The 14,313-nt window shown below is 46.7% G+C and overlaps 1 long non-coding RNA gene across 1 annotated transcript; it reads right to left on the bottom strand.

The window, feature by feature from the left end:
• Window positions 1-750: 750 nt before the first annotated feature.
• On the bottom strand, window positions 751-6,046 carry LOC148222500 (uncharacterized). The gene is made up of 3 exons (XR_015805923.1): window positions 5,940-6,046; window positions 1,649-1,761; window positions 751-1,225 (listed from the first exon to the last, which is right to left on the bottom strand). It is a non-coding gene; the product is annotated as an uncharacterized LOC148222500 (long non-coding RNA).
• Between the last annotated feature and the right edge of the window lie 8,267 nt (window positions 6,047-14,313).

Genomic DNA, 14,313 nt, shown 5'->3' with positions numbered 1-14,313 from the left:
CCTTGGCTTTGCCCCTGTATGGCCAAAGTCATATCCAATCCCCAAGGCAAGGTGCCAGGATCAGGCTCACAATGATGATGGATAATTACCAATAATCACTTGAGCTGCCCCCCACCTCCCACCACTGTTATGAGCAGGAAAACCAGTGGAGGAAACAAGCCTCTCCTGGCAATGCCCCAGCTAAACTGAATCAGCAACAAGTTTTGAAGGATGTTGAGACTGGTGGCCACTAAGGGACCTCCAGGAATGCTGCTGCTTCCCTTACATTGCTGCATATATCCACTATCCAAATTTTTCACATATTGGTCACATAAACAATATTCAAGGCAGTAATGAGATAATCAAATCCATGGTTCACTACTAACATGGCATTTGGTGAAGGCCTTTCCCTCACTAACCAAAGTGCAGCCTACCACCAAAGTAGGAACAGAGTTTTGAGTTTATCGATTTTTTTTTATTACAAATGATGGGAAAACCAAAGTGAGGATACTAAGAAACCAACACATGTTAACTACAAAAATTCCCTGAAGGAACCACAAATCATACTTCATGAAAATTTAGTAGGATAACTAGAACTGCAGCACACTTCCTCCATGCCAGCTGCCTGGACAGCCTCATCATGTATGGCTTGCAGAGGTCTTCCCTCAAAACAGGAGGTTTCAGTTTTTAACAAAGAACAGAGTTAAATTCAGCTCAAGTAGGTAGAAACAGGAAGAGCTTTATTTCAAGCATGTCCCAGTTGCTCAGTGCAGTACAACTGCGAGAATTAGGAAGAGGGAGGGGAGAGAAAAAGGCTTTGTGGTTAATTATGAGTGTGCTAACATGGTGAGAAATCAGGCAGTGAGGATGGCAGAGATAATTACCCTATGAGCTGCATTTCCCTTTTGGACAGGAGATAATGAGACATCCTCTGCTATGCACAGGAGTCTCCTAGCAGAGGAAACCAAAGAGCAAGCAAGGTGCAGCTGCAAAAACCCACTGTCTCCTCACCAGTGACGGGAAACAGGGCCAAGCAATCCTAGCAAAGGGGGAATAGAAAAGAATCAACCAACTCTGAGCCACCAAAATAGTCTTCCCTTCTCCTTGGGCACTCCTCATGATTCCCTGCATGGGTAACTGGCCCAGGTTGCCACAGATGTCATAGATGCATCCTGCTCTATGCTGCATCTCTTGGCTCAGGGAGAGGTACAGAAGGGACAGGTGTACTCTACTCTCTTCTTGAAGCCTGGGAAGGCAGAAGTGAGCTACTTAGGCTGAGAAGCCCCAGAAGACTCAGGGAAATGCATGGAATATCACAAAGCTGTTTGAAAAGTGCCACAGCACAGCAGCCTGCAGCCAGGCACAGATTATCCTAAATCCATTGGTTTCAGTGAGCCAGGGACCACTCCACCACAGGGACCTGTCCCCTCCAAGAGAAGACTGATTTTCAAGTACTCAAGCCCCCAGGAGCACTTTCAAGTGCTGCAGCCTTGTAAGGTCTCCAAAGCATTCAGCTGCCTAGGGAAAAGGCTCCGTTTGAGCGCATTAAAACAAACCTACAAAACTACGTGAGCAAAATCATCATCAGGTACACGGTTATTCCAGGCAGTGAGGATGGAGAAGCCTCCTTTTACTCAGAGATGGAGACAAAGCTTTACAGGTGTGTTACCTTGCAAGTCCGAGTTAGTCCTGTCCGAGCTGACAGGGCAGTGGGATGGAGTTTCCTCTTGGTTATTCACATCTTGAGTCCACCTCGGTACCTCTTCCCCAGGAGCTCCTTTGCTGATCACAAAAAGTTTTCGGTTAATGACGCTATTTTTAGCACCCACAGCTGGGAGAAGCTCAACCTTTTAACAATGCCTGCTCAACACTGTAACGAGCACATTATTGCTGAGGGGGAGGAACGAAAAAAGGTGGGGGTGAGCCTGTATCTAGGTCAGCATCAATCTCTCTCTGTCACCTATAGTCTTGTTTTATAGGAAGCATGTGGATAATAAATGGTGATTACAGAAAGTGAAGGGGAAGAGGCAATCCTGAGAAATTTATAGATAGGAGAGAATTCACTTTAATAGCAGATAATACAGAGCTGCAAAACTGTTATAAAAAAGGCATTAGAAAAAGCTCTATAATTGAGGTTATTAGACACAACTACACCAGGGTTTGAGGGTTTTTTTTCCCATTCTGGGTACATGTCACAGTGATGTATGTCACTTTTGATCGTGATAATAACAGTAAAATATCCATGTTAAAGCCAAGTACATTAACTTCTATATTGGTGTAATTTACTACGTTATGAGTTCCCATCATTCAGGAGCCAGACAGAATGCTCTCCTTATGATGTCGATAACCATGCACACATTTTACAGGAAGAAGTGTTTCTTTAAATATCTATCATATGTTAACGAATTCTTTTAACTTGCCATTAATCTTGTCAGAAAAGACAGGGAGCAGGAGAAAAGGGGTAAGCTATTCATACTGCTAACATACATCATGGGCTGGATTTGCCACTGCCCTCTGTCTGTCTCATGCACAGCTGCTTTTCCAGCCAAACATATGAGAGATTAGTTTGCTATGTGGAAAGGGGCAGAATGGACTGGACAGAAGCCATCATTTTTAAAAATACATATGCATCAATATGATACCAAAGGAAACATTAGGCATTACTTACTTGCCAACAAAAATAGTAAAGGCAAAGGATTCTCCTGATTTACCAGTGTGGATCAATAACAGGAAGGTGGAGAACCTGTCTCTCAAAGTTGAAGCGATGCTGTACCTGGGTAGGTGCTTAGAGTTATAAATAAAAGGAGCCAAACTTCAATCCTTTTCTGTCTGTTCTCCATTGCAGGAGCCAAATAACTGCTAAAGGACCCACAAACCTGGTCCTTCACAGGCTGTAACTAGAAATTGCAACACCACAAGTGCTAGGTGAGGCTTAGGTTCTGTGAGGAAGCAGGGAGCTGATGGCTGAGCCTTTGCTCCAGTCACTGCAGAGCTGCAGTCTACTCTCAGGCTGCCTCTCCGAGCACCCCCGCACCTTGGGGCAAGTCACTCCTTTGACTATTCTTTCCAAAAAGTGAACGCCTCCAGCTAAGGGCTGTGATTGTACAGGGACAAGCACAATGAAGCCTCGAGGGACTGCAGCAAGAATCCTTCCTGCTTCGAGATAAACTCGTTCTGAGGCAGTGTGGAGCTGTAAAGCAAATCAAACTACCCATACCAAGGGCAAAAGCATCCTTAGAGAATCTACTTCAAAACTGCATGGAAGAGGACTTGATACCAGTGTGATATCAAAAATGGGGTGGGCATTCAGAGGCTGAGCTAGAGTAAGTTTTAATGCTTTCAAAAAAATCGCGTAGAAAATGTTCCTTTTTCCTGCAGTACAAACCATACAACACAAAGCAATCACTCCCAGTTAACCAAGAGCCCTTTTCCATAACAGCAATAAGACCTAACAGCTCCCTCCAGCCTCTGTATGCCTGAGGGCCAAGGGGTCTGTAGGGCTCTGAATGTGAAGGTAGGTCTGTTCCCACTCAGTTTGGCTCATTAAATCAATCAGTTCACTTTCAGGATCAGGCACTGAGAAATGCAATCAGCTCCCCCAAGCTGCACTTTCAAATTGCAAATTACAGAATAGCTTCAATGTTAAGAAACAATTAAATCACTCCAGCTTTTTTTCCAAAACAAAACACTGCAGTGTGGCATTACTGAACACCATCCCACCCAAATGGAATTTGATACTTCATTCAAGCCCAAACATTTTGCTTCCACATATGCAGCTGATTAATTGAGGATTCAACCATTTATGCCCTACTATGTGCTGGTCTGGGGTTTTAGGGGTTTTATCTCTTAACAGTAACTGCATTTGACCTACACACATACAAAAGGCGTTAGCTGGTGCCTTGGAAGTGAGGAGACAGGGCAAACTGGAGAATTCTTCCTTCACTTCTGAGCCAGATGACCTCACACCTACTGCAGACCCTGCCTTTCTTTCGTTGTTCCTCACCGTGTGAGCCACACTCTGCTCTTCGCATTCTGTGCAGCCTGGACAGTCCCCTCTCTAAATAGCTGGGAGGTCTCTGCTGGCTTTCCTGGTGTTATCCACCCTGGCACCCAACCTAACCTAGATACCTGCCACCTCCCTGCCCTCTACTGTTGCTTTCACAATGGCTTGTCTGCTGAGAAAATATTTACTTTGCATTTGAGAAAAGGTCATTGACTGTTGGTTTAAACCACTCTCCCCCGGGACAACAAGAATGGGAGTCAGACTCTAAAAGAGAAAATCAGCCTGGGGTCTTTTTCCTCCTCCCTTGCTTTCTCCCACATCCCATTCAGATGGCATGAAAAGGCTGTCGGTGGCTCCAGGCCCAAAGAAAGGAGGACATATTTCATGTCCCTCATGAAATCCACCTCCATTGGTCCCTTGTTCAGCAGGAAGCAGGGCTTGCCCTAATTAAAACTGAGGTGGGTAACAAAACAGAAACATCAATTTCCTGTAGCTGACAGGAGCAGTTCCCTGTCCTCAGCATTCTTTCTGAGGACAGTCCTCCAAGTAAACACATTGACTGGAGCAGGAAGCAGTTGGATTTGACTCTCCTTGCCTTTGAAAGACATTTTGTCAGGTGTGCTCCTTATCCCCAGCTGTAGAAGCAGAGACACAAGTGCACATCAGCTGCACCACAGTGCTGCAGCACAGCAGGACACGTGGGACATGAAACAAATTTGGCAGCACAACACCCGGTCAAAGGAAGCAATGCACTTTCCTGTGCACAGTACAGTGGTTTGTATCAATGTCAAGTTCACTTTTTACCAGGAACTTGGAGGTTCCTGTGTGGTTTATGTACACAAAGAACAGAAGGGCATAAACACTATAATCCCAATGAAAAATATCTCCCACTCAAATGAAAGGAACAATAAAGTTAACAAACTATATGATTACAATCTCAGAGTACACATCTGTCTATTCAAAATACCCTCCAGCACAGTGACCAGCCACACAGAAAACCTGTGTCCTGCAAATGAAACCACCTGAGTAACATCAAGCCTAATTCAAAGGCCATTAAACAGAATGTGAACCTGGATGTTGGTTTCAGTAGTTTTGGACCAATCCACTCCACTTCATGAAAAGTTTCACCATTCCTTTCCTTGCATCTCTCCATTCAGAGCAGCAACAGCTGTTTAACATGGAGCAATGGCTGGAAAGAACAAACATCTCAGGGAAGAAGGTGACTGAAAGAATATATGCTTGGGGAAAGAATTAGGAAGAGAGAAGTGGAATTTTAACAAGGATGAAGATTGTTGGTACATAGCTCCCTCCTGACTTTGAATAACTTAGCTCCCATGCTGTAACAGCACAGATTCAGCTTGTGCAGCTCTTCCTGCCTCAGATCCAAAAGATGAGGTTTCACAAGATGGATGGTTCAAACTAAGACCTCATTTCACTTCACTCTGGATCCTGTCCCCTGCTCCCCAAAGCAGAGCCTTCCTCTTCCCCCAGGCCAGCTGCAAACATTGGTGTGATCCTCTAGGGAACCGCTCCCTTTCAAAGAGACAGCAGGAAATAGGCTGTCAGGGAAAGAAGTTCAAGTTTTGGCTGAGTGTGAGCAAACCAATTTCACAGACAGGTAGGTGAGTAAACAAGTTGTTTGCTTTTTGCAAGGTAAAGCAGAGCTCTGCAGAAAGCACCTACATCCATCCTCCCTCCTGCTCACCGAGGGTTTTGCATGGGCACACACTTAAGGAAGGGATACAAACATAACAATCTGCACTTCAAACACAAACAGAAAAAAATTGTAGCTGTCTTAGGGCTTAGGAACCGTCTTAGGAATTCAAATCACTTTGATATCTTCATGATCACCCAACATGACCTTTCAGGCAGGTCATATTCCCTGTCCAGTGCTCCTCAGTTCCTCTCTCCTCCCAGGAGACTCATAGTCACCAATTCCTTTCTGTAGAGCACTTACCAGCACCTCGGGGGAACCACACCACTGCCTGGCAAGGCTCCCACCACCTTTTGTTTGCAGCCAGCTCAGTAGTACAGAAGGATGAAGAGGTGGGGTGGCTTTACCCCTCAGCCTGCAAGACAAAATGGATAGGGAGTGCAGAGAAAGGGCAGATGGGGAAGTTGCCATAATTAAAATTCTGAGAAAGCAGAGTTGCCACTTCAATAATTTATTGCAAGGTAGAGCCCCCTTAGACAGTTGTCTCTGGGCAATAAGAGCACATGGATAAAGGAAGGGAAGTACTTGGCCCTTGCTTTGCTTCAGTTCCCTAATCCAGCACAAATGCATTTGGGGATTTATGGGTTTTTGGAAGCTTCCAGCAAAGCTCAGGGCCCGTTCCTTGGGTTATTGTTTTCCCATCTGCTTCTCTTCATTTTATTCCATCACAGAGGCCCCATCGTGGGACACAGGAATGTGACCGGAACAATAGGCAGAACTTGCAGCCTCCAGGACTGCAGTGAGGGCAGGGCCACCATTGCAGGATGGGAGCCAGCAGCTTCTATATTTATCCCTTTCTTGCTCATTCCAGATCACATTCTAACCACGGACTCAAGAAGTCAGGAGGCTTTCACCAGACCACTGTCCCCGAGCACTGCACATCCAGCAGGGCCCCCTGAACATAAACCATTAATTTCCCTTCTAATAAATGCCAACAGGAAGACTTCCTGCTCCCCCCCTCCTTTCCAGATCCCTAGTTTGACAGACTTATTTTCTTCATATAAGCAAGCTAAACAAAACCATCTCCTCCTCTGCAAGGCTGGTGGCCTTGGAGCAGCCCCAGGACTCCAGAGCTTGGACAGCACAGACTGCCTGTCAGAGCAGCACCCTGGGAAGAGGCAGAAATGAGTGAGCTCTTCATCCCCCATGTCTGAGCCTGTGTTAAACTTACCAATCTACAGAGACTTGCCCAAGCCCACACCCCAACACCTGATGGCAGGGTATGTGGGGGCAACCAGGTCTGAGCACCCATCTGGCTTCAATCACCACCACAGCACGTGCAAACACCTCTCAGACCTAGATGAGAGGGGCCTGCTGAGCAAAAGCTCAGGTGTTATTGCAAAGTCAGCCCTTTCATGTCCCAAGGCACCTCTCCATCCCTTTGAAGGCCCTGCAGGAAGCCCAGCTGACTGTGACACTGACCACGATGCCATTTAGCACTTACCTGAATTAGATCATCAAGTGAGGGGATCCCATAGAGCAAGAGGAAAACCTGTTATGTTTCCAGAAACACTTACCTAAAAGCTTTGTCACTTCAAAAAAGCTCGGCTATAGACAAGTTCTCTTCCAATGGCAAGTTCTCTGCCATTTTCACAAGGGTTGTAGGTTAGGACAACTCTGCACTTTGTTTCTCCAGCCCTACCAAAGTTCTATCAAAGGCTGCTGGTGCCCCAGTGAGAGGCTTGAGCACAGGTGGCCTCCTGGGAACCTTGCTGCTATCCATATTACTCCTCCTATTTACCAGTGTTTTCACACCCTGCCTTTTCTCCTGTTGGCTGTCCCTGGAAAATTAGTGGTACCTAGCAGTGCCCAAGCACAGATGGAGAAATTACATCTCCTGGTCATATCACAAACCACGCCACTAATTTACTTTGTAGCCTCAGACTCATGGCAAGTTAATCTTCTCTCCCTGAGGTATTTTCATCTGAGGGCTGCTCTGAAGTAGGGGTGCCCAACGAGTGTTTGGAGAGGCCTGGACAAAACCAGCATACTTAAGAGGCTGAGCAGTCTGTCCTTCTGCAGATTAGGATCCACTGAACACCTTTGCACTGCCAGCACTGGCAAGTCAGCTGCCTTCATTTGCCACACAAATCCCTTCTCCTTAACTTTTTATGTTCTGGAGCCTGGCTTCCCTCTGCTCATGTGAGGAGGCAGTGCCCAGTCAGCTCTTTGAACAGCTACCACATGCCAGCAAGCTGTAAATGAGCCCTGTGTGCCCAGCCAGCCTGAAAAGAACACTTACCATCTGGCATTCCTGCAGGTCTTGAGACACAGTTATTCGTCCAGGGTAGACAAGAGAAAGGAACTGGAGTTTCCAGTGGAAGAAGCTGACAGAGACAAGCACCAGCAGCACTCAAGGCTTTGCTTGGCCCACAAAAGCACTGAATAAAAAAACCCCATGCTGCTCCATTTTACAGCCAAAACTTTCCCTTACATCTTCCCCTTCCCTCCCAGATTTACCTCCCTGGAACACAAGAAATGAAGCTCAGACCCTTTGGAAGCTTTAGCTTTTAACCACAAAGGCTGTGAGTTTTTAGCACCTCAAAACCAGAGCTATGCTCAGGCAGAAGGCCCTAAGAGCAAGAGAGGATACTGCCATGGAGAGAACAGACCCAGCCAAGGAGAGACAAGGAGACACCTGAGGCACACAGGTAACAGAAAGTCTCCAGGAGGTCACACAGCAGTTTAGGGTAGGACTGGAAAATGACTTGAAACTTTGATAAATCCTACACCACAAGGATGCTTTTCCAGAATATCAAACATTGAATTTACACCATCTCAGAGCAGGGGCCATGCACAACCTATCAACTGGATCCAGACTATTTTTGCATGCTTTCTTTCCTGTGTGACTGAAACTCTCAGAAGTGTTGCCCTTCATTTATAACAGGCCTTTACCAGTCTCATACCAACTTTTAATTCTCAGAGTTCTTCCTCTCTCCTCAAGCTGTCTTCCTCCCATCCATTTAGAAGAAATAGGAATAACAAAATTTTTCTCTTGGAAGTCAGATGTAGTGTATCTCCCTGCAGACACAAGCAAATACCTCCTTTCAGGGAGCCATAGAACGATTGTGATCCCTTCTGGACACCAAGGAAAGAGTCGGGGTCCTCAGTCCTCCTGTTCTGCCAGGCTCAGACACCCAAAGGAAATCACTTATTTCCCAAAGGCACAGCTGGGTAGCAAGGCCCAGTGACACAGCCACTTTGCAGCTGAGTGGGAAACACAAGAGCATAAAGACAAGGATGCAGCAGAGCTAGAGGTGGCTTAGCAGAGCCCCACAGAGCACAGACAATAACAAACAGATGTATAATACCAGAAGCTTTAACTTTTAAAGAGTAGAGATTATAACTTTACAGAAAAGTGCAATCAATGCATATGCACAAAGATTTGTGGTCAACTGTGCAATCCCATCCCCAGCTGAATGATCCACTCGGTACACATGTTCAAATATGCACAACACTGACTGCTCAACTAAGACTCTGTTCCCATAAAGCCACACAGAGTCCCTTGGGCAGGGGCCAAGCAGTTAAATAAAAAAGTCTATCCAGAGTGAGAACTCTTCAGAGACATTCCAGCATCTGGAAAGAGGAGGGGGTCTTACTCTGAGAACTCTTGGAGAGCCCAATCTTCTGTGGTTAAATACGTGCCTCATCCAGCGTTAATTCCTGGGGAAGAGCATCTCATAATTCCCACCACTTTGTGCAGCAGGACCTGCAGTGAGCAAATGGGCCTGATTCTGCTCCTCTCTCCAGACAAGAGCATACAGCCAGAGCCCAAGATGGGATGGCAGCTGGCCATTCAGTATTTGCTTTTTAGTGAGGCCAGACTCACAGTATGCCTGGTGACAAACAAAAGCCATTACTGCTAGTGTGGGCTTCTTCACTTCCTTTCATTATATCCCCACCCATGGCATGTAAATAAAACTGCAGTCAGCTTTCTCCAAACACTGAGGCACTGAAGACTGTACAAAGCATCAGGAGGGAGCACAGCCAAGGCTGAGGGCACTACCTCCTTCCACCATTCCCTCAAGAGACTGGGCACTCCAAACAGCAGAAAAAAACACTTAGAGCAAAACCCTACTCTCAACAGGCCTTTGATATGTGAGCTGGTCTAGGACAGCAGTGGTCAGAAGAAATTAAGTTGGATGTAAGACTTGGCTCCCTTCAGAGCCCTGCTGCAGGAGGCTGTGTCCTGGTAAAGAAAATTTGAGATGGCTGTATAAAGGCTCTGTATTTCATAGTCACATGAGGTCTTTCTCCTGGTGAGTTTCCAAGAGCTCAGCTAGGTAGAGAGACCACCCATACACATGCAATTGTGAGAGTGAACTTGGAGAGATAGAGCCCAGGAGAAATTAACACATTCACTGGGAGCTCTCATCCCATTCCCTTCCTGTCGAGGGACACAGGCAACATGGAGGAGTACAAAAAGTCTCATTTGGCAGAACTCAACCAACATCAGCGCTCTGAGCTCTATTCTTTTACTCAAGGCTGGCCTGAGCAAGTTTTGGTGCCCTCATCCCTCTTTATTATGCAAATCAGAAAGAAAACCACCTTTCTGTAGGTGAGAGAAGAGGCCAAACCCCACTGCCTTAAAGCTCAGTGCACATTATCAGTCAGCATCCCTTGAGAGGGGCCTCAAAGGCAGCTCAGCCTAAGGAGGCATCATCCCAGTAGAAATTCCAGGAAAAGAGGATGGGAAAAGACAACAGGGCACAGCTCTCATCCCTGTAGGACAGCATACAGCTAGACACAGCCAGCCAATGCACCAAGTGTTATTCAGCACAAACAAAAAAAGCTCTTTCCAGCCTCTGCCTCACAGCTGCTCATCTGTATTCCATCCCTTGGACCCCAACAACCCTTCTGGCTGAAAGAAATGGAGGACATCATTTCATCTGCTCCCTCCTATCACTCTCCTGTTCCAACATCCTTAACCCACCCATCACCACTCACTAGAAATCTGTTTGTCTCCTTCACAGGGTCACGTCCCTGCAAAAGATGAACCTCTCATCTGGACACTGAATTTCCTGGATGTTATCTGACCATGATGGGGAAGGAGGAAAGAAAGGTCTTCCTCAGAACACAGAGATGGAATTGGTTGAAATAGCTCCAATCAATTGGGCTGCAGTATCTGAGATGGTATTTTGATTCCAGCCCTACAGCAAGAGACAGCACAAGGCCAGGCGAGGGCAGATTACATGATCCCTCAAAGCCGCCTTTCAGTGCAGCACAACATGTCCTCTGTGCTGTTAGAGGGCTTTTTTGGACTGAATGAAATAACACTCCACAGCTCTTGATTCCTACCTCAGGGCAGCAACAGCATCTCTCCTGCCCATCTTTCTCCAGGGAGGAGATTAAATAGCAGAGATGAATCAAAATGCAGTCAATCAGGCCAGGCAATCTGCCAAAGCAGGAAAAAGGAAGGGAGGGAGCAGAAAAGGTACCTCCATAGTGAAGTGACCTGTTTAAATGCTGCTGCTGAACACCAAGCTGCTGGATCTCTCCAAGGCTCCATAGGACAGGAAAAGAACACAAAAGTGGGAACTTTCCTGCTACCCTGGAGGATGGGGACAAGCACATGACACTTCTTAAGCATCAGCTATACTCGAGGAAAGGGGCAGACTCAGCTGGAGGAGCTGAAGGCACAGTACAAGGCTAGTCCAGCCTGGGTCTGACAACTCACACTGGCAATGGCCTAGAGAGGAGAATGAGATTCAAATGTGTACTACTTCAGGAACTAAGGAAAATGCACCCCTCAGCCCAAGGGATTGCAGAGCTCTAAGGGGCTCTGGTAAGTCCCAGCCCACAAGACCTTCTTTGCATAGAGGTACAAAGGTCAGGCCTCCAGACCCTCCTGGGCCTTGATGGGTATCTGGACACAGGGCATTTCCACTTTCCAGCAGCAGTAACAGAGCTGGAGCCAGCTCCTTTGGCCACAAAAGCACAACCTGCTGGGGTTGGAAGCAAGGGAAGCTGCTTCAGTGGCTCTCTGTATTTTAGCCACTTTAGGCCAAAGACAGCTGGACTCTGGGAACCACTCACAATGTGCTACCACGTCAGAGTCCCACTGTGCTCTGCTGTGCCACAGTGCTTTGCACAGACACGCAGAGAACGCTTTCCTCTTCCAACAGCATGTGCCTGCACTGGCCATCTGGGTAACCTGCAAGCCACAGCAACCACTTGGCAGGAAGAAACTGCCAGCACTGCACGAGCAGCCTGAGTTCAGAATACCCAGCAAAGTCTTGTCAAGAGGGCCTGAAACCCTGACCACCACCTCACAAACCCTGTGCCAACAGGGTGAGAGGCCAGAGAGCACAAGTCAGAGTTCTCAGAAACAGATTGTTCACATATCACCCACATCTTCAAGTCAGGCAGCAGCAGGTAAACCACAGCAGGAGGGGAGATGGGAAAGCAAAGCAGAGAAGCACCAGAAACTCTGACAGAATGATAGAAAACCACACCAAGAATGGAGAAACAAGCTGTGGTCTCTGAAAGACGTACTTGCACTCACACACAGGCACATTTCTTGGACTGTTTATCAAGTTCAGGAAGGAAGAGGGATCAGTCTGCCAGAAAGATCAGAGATGCTGGGGCCATCATATGATGCTCCCTCTAAGAAACAAAACCCACAGACTGTGCATACACAGACAGAGAGGAAGCTACAAGGAAGGTCTTGAAAACAGCAGAGGAAACCCTAACCCCACCCCAGAAGTCCTACCTTTAACTAACCCCCCTCCCAAAAGCTAAAGAAAAGCACAGCCAAACTTGCACTGGTTTTTGTACTCCCCTGTCCCCTTTCAACACAGCAATTGGACAAATAGTTTCTTATCCTGGCTATGTCAATGACAGGAGGCTCTGCCCAGTCCCAAGTCTTTGCTAAGGGTGCTCAGCTGCATTTGGAAAAAAACTTGCTACGCAAGAGCACAAACGTTCTACATAATCTTTCCTTGTTCCCAGGAGCTTTGAGTCCATCTTGTATAAAAATCAGCAGTCAATAAGGCTGTGGATCAGCTAGAAATGAAAGATTTTGCCAGCAAAATGATTGTACCCTGGCCAAGGCAAGAGAGTTTGCCTCCTACCCTGTCGGTATAGCCCTGTGCAAACTCCTCATACAACCCTACTCCATTTACAACCACTGCAGAGCACAAGAAGAAAACCCTCAGTGGGTGAAGAGGACATTGGGGCATGGCTGAGATTCCCATGCCTGCAAATGCAAGGACACCCAGGCAGGGGGGCCAGAGTGGGAAACACATCACAGGAGCCACACAGCATCAGATGCTCTCCTGCTCTGGTTTTCAACCGCTCGCACATGAAGCCCAGATGGTTTCCAGAGTGAGGGAGAAGGGTGTGCTGCTTACACAAGCAATGCCATATTTCAGTAAATATCATATGCCATCCAGACATTCTGGACTGGATCCAATTTCCATTAGGCTTTGCTCAACTGGGGACCTGGCTCCTCCAGCAGACAGCAAACTCCATTTGTGCTAATGCATGTCTAAGGCAGATCTGTCTCAGGCAGACATACATTTTTACCAGATGATCCTTGTTACACCTGGCATGAAGAGAGGATTTCCAATGTTCAGTCAATCAACCTCTGCTTGCAGCCTCAGCTCAGACAGAAGTGACTTAACTCTTCCTCACCAGCTTGGTGTAGGAATGTGCAGGTCACAGCAACCTGCAGCTCCCATTTGCCTCTCTGGAGATCCTCCAAGTCTTCTCAGGTCCCTTTGGGTGCTTCACCCAAATGTTCTGTGGGTGGGTACCTGCAGTGCTAGGAAATACCTACTCTATTTGTTTGATACCTATCATAAGACACAACAGAGTTGGCAGTGCCTGGAGATAAGGTGTGAAAGTATCTTTGTAGTGTCAGACAGAAAAGAATATCTTGAGTTCTTTCCTTAGGTCCTTTTCAAATGATAATTATTAAACTTGTCTCTAAACTACTGGGGAAGAGCAGAAGTATTTCAGCAACCTTCTCTTTAACATGCTAAGTTTAAGGAAATGAGGAGATTCTCCAGTGTAAACATGGTCCTGCACAGTCTTGCCCTTGATACAATACTCCAAACACAATTTTATAAGATGGTCTCCATAGTCCTGATTACTGCTTTGCTGCACTAGGATGATGCAGATCTCTGGATACCACCCCTGTCTAGCATCCTATCCGGCTTCAGGATCCTCTGCCAGCCAAGGTAACGAGGTGTCATCCAAGGCATTCTTGCAAGCACTCACCTTTTCAGGACAGTACTCCAAAGACATGCATCCCTCAACCTGCCAATGAGCAAACGTGATCATGAAAGAACGGCAATAGTGGCAATCAACAAAACAAGGCAGGAATCACTCCCCAAAAGAACCAACATATATTTTCTCTGACTAGAACTTCATTGCCTACTTTTCTTTCAGAAAGCACAGCACATACTCCAGGCAGCTTTGAAAATCGACTTCCCTTTAAAAATCAAGCAGAGCCCTTGAACAGCAGAACAAGCTTGGCAGAGGGACTGTAGATGTCTGGCTCACTGGCAATGCTAACAAAAGCAGGGCTCTCCTCCTACAGCCCATATGCACGAGACACACCAGAATGGACAACACCTTTGGAGAAGCCAATCCAGAGACCCGACAGCTTTTT

This window comes from Sturnus vulgaris, chromosome 11 (genome assembly GCF_052056855.1).
Source record: "Sturnus vulgaris isolate bStuVul1 chromosome 11, bStuVul1.hap1, whole genome shotgun sequence".
Classification (NCBI taxonomy): Eukaryota; Metazoa; Chordata; class Aves; order Passeriformes; family Sturnidae; genus Sturnus; species Sturnus vulgaris.
Note: the sequence above shows the minus strand (reverse complement) of the source record. Positions and strands in the feature narration are given on the sequence as shown.